Source organism: Echinops telfairi, unplaced genomic scaffold (assembly GCF_000313985.2).
Source record: "Echinops telfairi isolate 266 unplaced genomic scaffold, ASM31398v2 ScPeMD7_4225;HRSCAF=4972, whole genome shotgun sequence".
NCBI classification, from domain to species: domain Eukaryota; kingdom Metazoa; phylum Chordata; class Mammalia; order Afrosoricida; family Tenrecidae; genus Echinops; species Echinops telfairi.
Genome location: NW_022108124.1, coordinates 17,512,759 through 17,517,987, shown reverse-complemented (window position 1 = coordinate 17,517,987; position 5,229 = coordinate 17,512,759).

Sequence of the window (5,229 nt, the reverse complement as noted above, 5' to 3'; positions counted from 1 at the left end):
TAATGCATCATCCCTCTGGTATTGACTGCAAGGGCTGGGCGCTGGGTTAGGCACCTGGTCGTGGCCCTCTGACCGGGAAGAGCCTAGAGCAGCGGTTCTCCACCTTCCTCAGGCCGCGACCCTTGCGTACAGCTCATGTGGTGGTGACCCTAACCATACAATTATCTCCATTGCTACTTCATCACTCATTTTGCTACTGTGATGAATCGTCATGTAGCTATCTGATAGGCAAGATGTATTTTAATGGCTACAAGTTGAACATCATTAAGGCATAGTGATTCATCACAAAACAATATCTAATTATATTGTGAAATATTTATTTCTAATGACAAATCAATTAAATGTTGACTCGAAGCACGATGCAGCATGGGTCAGGCTTCACACCGGGTACTGGGTCTGTGGGCATATCTGCATGTGGGTGGACCCGCCTGGAGACAGAGATGTGGTGTCTCGGTTCCTAAGACCATCGGAAATAGGTGCTTTCTGATTATCTTAGACGACCCCTGTGAAAGGGTCGTTCAACCCCCCAAGGGGGGGTCGCGACCCACACGTTGACAACCACTGGCCTAGACAGTATCTGGTGGGTGCTACCGTGGCACGTGGAAGTGCTGAAATCAATCGGGGTGCTGTTCGGACTCCTGCTGTGAGTAGGCGAGGAAGGGGAGAGGACATGTCTTAGGCTCTTCACCCAATATTTACCGATGTGCCAGGCACTGTTCTAGACTCTGGAGTTACAGTGCTGAGCCACGGCCAGGAAAGCCTGTCCCATCCATACACTTAGGAAGAGTCAAAGGAGCCCTTGGTGTTTTGGCATGTAGGGCCCATGAGAATCACCAGTACAACACTCCTTGACCTGTGTGTGTTTCAGGTCTTGGAAACATCAGCCTGCAATCTGGTAATTAAACACTCCCGACCACTCATGGTGGACTGAGACATAGCAACAACGGTTTGGCTGCATAGGACTGGGCAGTGTTTTGCTCTGCTGCACATAGGTCACTGAAAAACCTAAAAGCAACCACCACCGTCCATTGATTTGTGCTTACCATGAGGCCACTCTCACCTAGATGCTGGATTAAAACAGAGCTCTAGCCTTTATGGAGCCTAGATACATATATGAAGGTGGTCCTGGTAGTTCCATGTTTAAACCCTGGGCTGTTAAGCAAAAGATCTGCAGTATATATATATTCCCACAGTGGCTCCGTGGGACCAGAGGCTTGGTAAATATTACAGTCTAGTAAGCTCTGTGGAGCAACACGCTCTATTCTCTATCCACAAGCTTTATTATTATTAGTCAGTCCGTTGCTCTCCTCTTTCAGGGCGGCTTCTTCCTGTCTTCTGAGCCCTGGCTGCCCACCTTCATCTGGTCCTCAGAGTCTCAGTATAATGTAATGTGAAGGATTTCTAGTAGACACATCTTTCCAGCTGTACTGGAAGTTTCTTGAGGACAGGGGCTTTTGTGTGTGATATAAAAACAAACAAAAAACATCCACTCACAATCCCTTAGGAATAGAACTATTCATAAACATTTGTTGTATTTGATCCAGCTCGTCAAATAACAATGCATTGCTACTGAATCCATGCCAACTGTGCCCCGCGAGGACAGAACAGAGCTGTGCCTGTGAGTTTCAAAGCTGTGAATCTGTAGGGGAGCAGAAAGCCTTGTCTTTCTCCCACTGAGCGGCCGGTGGCTTCGAACTGCTGACCTCTGATTAACCTCTGTAACCCACTAAGCCACCAGGGTTCCTTAAAATAACAAAAAGGAAGAACAACAACACAATAACAATAACAAAAAGAGCATCAAACCCCAAACCAAGCCCATCCCATCAAGTCCATTCCAGAGTGGCCCTGTAGCACAGAGCAGAACTGCTTCTTCAGCTGTCCAAGACTTGACATTTTTATGGGAGCAGAAGCCCCATCTTTTTCCTACAGAGTGACTGGTGGGTACGAACCACTGACTTTGAGATTAGCAGTTTAGTGCATAACCAGGACAAACACCAAGACATACGTCTAAGATGATTTTTCTGGAAAGTCAAGATATTGCCAGAGACTTCTAATGCATCTGAAATGGAGCCTCTATATCTCTGCCCTTCAGAGCACATTATATTGAAGCATGATAATTCATATTGGCCAGGGAAGTCACTGGGTGTACCACAACTTAGAGAGTGGCTAGTGGTATGAAGTCCAGGGATGAAACCCTAGGATCCCACAAAATATCAGGAAGTTGGAGTGACAGTATGCATTCTGGAAAGTCTTTGTGGGCCTGGATCCTGCTCTCCTAGGTGAGCAGTTGTGCCTGAAGCTATTAGCCTCTGACAAGAAAAGGCTGCTGATAATTTGGTAATGTGGCCACAGCTCTCATGCCAGAGTTTATCTAGAGACTGACAGAACAGTGCCAAGGGCTCTGAGGCTTCCTGATTTTCACCAACCTTGCCCTGTCCTGACCAGCACACTGCCCTGGGGCTTCAGCACTCTGTGCTGGTATAAGATGCATCCAATTACAACACAAGTCACTGAAACCTGAACTTTGAAGTTCTCCACCTACACCTACCTCAACTGCTTTGGTAAGATTTTTTTCTCTTCCACTGCCTCGCTGAACTTTGGTGGTTCCTTTAAAAGGAAATCTCCCAGAGTTTTGGGGTCCATTAGGTTCCCTACCTCCAAATAGACCTCCTTTGGGTAACCTATTCACTTATGACGTTGGTTGAACAGCACTTCCATTGGGAATTCACCGGAGCCTACCTTGAACTCTCCAATCTGATGGCCATGTAAGTTTGTAGCCTGCTCTTTGTATTCTGCATCAGGGTTGTAGATCCCCAAGGACAGAATGCTGCCATTGCCCCAACATCATGTGTAGTAGCACATAAGGTGTTGACTGGTGCCTCCTTGGTTTCAGGACCGGCTTTAGTTTCTGGCCCTCCATGGTGATTTCCCAGGGGAAACGGTGAGCAACAATGACGTCATCACAGAACCGGGCCTTTATCACAAGTTTGCAAGTAAACACTTTCAAACCAGAATGAGGATCAGGGCATGAAGGAGAGCCAGTTTTCTGAGGGCCTCAGTGGCCTGGCTGCAGTGCAAATGTGATCAAGAAGTAATATAGTCAAACAGGGGAGAAGGTTGGTCCGGCAGTGAGATACTAGGGAAGGGGGATGGGAGGGCAAAGGGATAGCTGCTGGGGCAAAGGAAGGACCTAGCCGCCAATCAACTGAATGACTTGTGAAAACAAACAACAACAAAAACACTTGCTAGGTCTTCTGGACTGATTTGTACACAAACTTCTGGGAGAAACTAAATTTAGTTTGGGTTTTGTCATTTGCATCCTAAGAAATGCTAATGAATACTTTGTTGTCATTGTCGTCAGGTGCCATCGAGTTGGTCCCAGCCCATAGCGGCCCTCTGCACAACAGAACACTGCCCGGTCCTGCACCATCCTCACAATGGTTCCTGTGCTTGAGACCATGGTGGCCGCCACTGTGGTCATCCATCTCACGGAGAGCCTTCCCCTTTTTCACCGCCGCTCCACTTTCCCAAGCATAATGTCCTTCTCCAGGAACTGGTCTCTCCTGACACTATCTCCAAAATGTGTAAAATGAAATCTCACCATACTTGCCTCTAAGGGGCATTCTGGCCGGACTTCTTCCTAGACGTCTGTTTGTCCTGTTAGTGGTCTGTGGTGTTTTCAACATTCTCCTCCAACACCACCATTCAAATCCACCCTTTCTTCTTCAGCCTTCCTCATTCAGTGTCCAACTTTCACATGCATATGAGGCAACTGTAAGTATGTTATGGGTCAGGACCACATGAGTCCTCCCAAGTCACATCCTGCTTTTCAATACTCTAGAGAGATTTTGTGCAGCAGATTGACCTAAAGCAATGTGTCCTTTGAGCTTTGGTCTACTGATTCCATGAGCCTTATTGTGGGTCCCAGAAAGACAAGAACCCTTGACATTTATACATTACCATTGTTTTAATTCGGGTCTCCCAAAGAGAACTGGCCCCAGGGATGGTCAGATACCTGACAAAGGAGACTGGGCCAGAAAGGAAAATGGGTTTCCCGTGGTCTCATCTTCTCTCATTGATCAGCAAAGCCATGTGGAAACACAGGACAGTATAGAAATACTCTGTTGGGCAACATCTTAATGTCTGTGCCAACTTCTCACCAAAAATGCAGTCACATTGCTTAACAAACAAAACTACCACCTGGCATCCACATCACTCTTCTTTCCGACCATCAGTATCCCACTTTTATCCAGAATATAAACATGTCCCATTAAGACACAGCAACTCTCCTAGACTGTCCACCTCTGAATGTCTCAAGATGTGAAAAAAGTACATTCAATTGACTTCACTCTACTCACATCACCCAAGATAAGCTTTCATGCAAAAAAGTTCCCCAAAAAATAACAAATGAAAAGGAGAACAAGTCAATAGAAAGTTATGACAGCTTAAATTTTGGTGAACTTAATAACTAACATAACTTCAAAACATATAAATCCCCGAATGGGCAGATCTAAGATGGAAATTGGGCAAATTTACCATGCTATTGCACATAGAACATTTAACATAAACTTTAGGCCATAAAACATGTTTCAACCAGTTATGAGGGATTAAAATAAATAATACCAGGTACATTCCCTGGTTACAATACAGGTGAGAAGTCAGTATCAAAGAAATGACTACAAAATCCCCCCAATATTTGGAAATGAAGTAAAAGTAATCCATGAAACAAAAAGAAAAATGACAACAACAAAAAGTGAAAGGAAATTCTAAAACTTAATTGACCATGCAAATATATTTTAGAAAAACATGTGATATAGTTGAACCTATGCATGGATGGAAATGTGTAGCCTTAAATGCATGTTAGAAAAGAAGAATTGCAAATCAAGGATTTACCTATCCAGCTTACGAAAGTAGACTATGAACAGTGTATTAGTCTGGGTGCATTAGAGAAACAAATCCACAGAAACTCATGTATAAGAGAGTTTTATGTGAAGGTTAAGTGTGCATCAAGAAAATATCCCAACCCAGTGCTGCCCAAGCCCACAAGTCCAACATTAACCCATTAACCCATATGTCCAACACCAGTCCACAAAGTCCTCCTCCATCTCACTAAACAGACACAACGATGTCAACTGCAGGAGGAAAGCCGAGTCAGTGAACGTGTAAGCATCTCAGCACTGTCAGGGGTCTCCACACCCGTGCTCCAGCACCCAGGGCTGCATCGGGGTA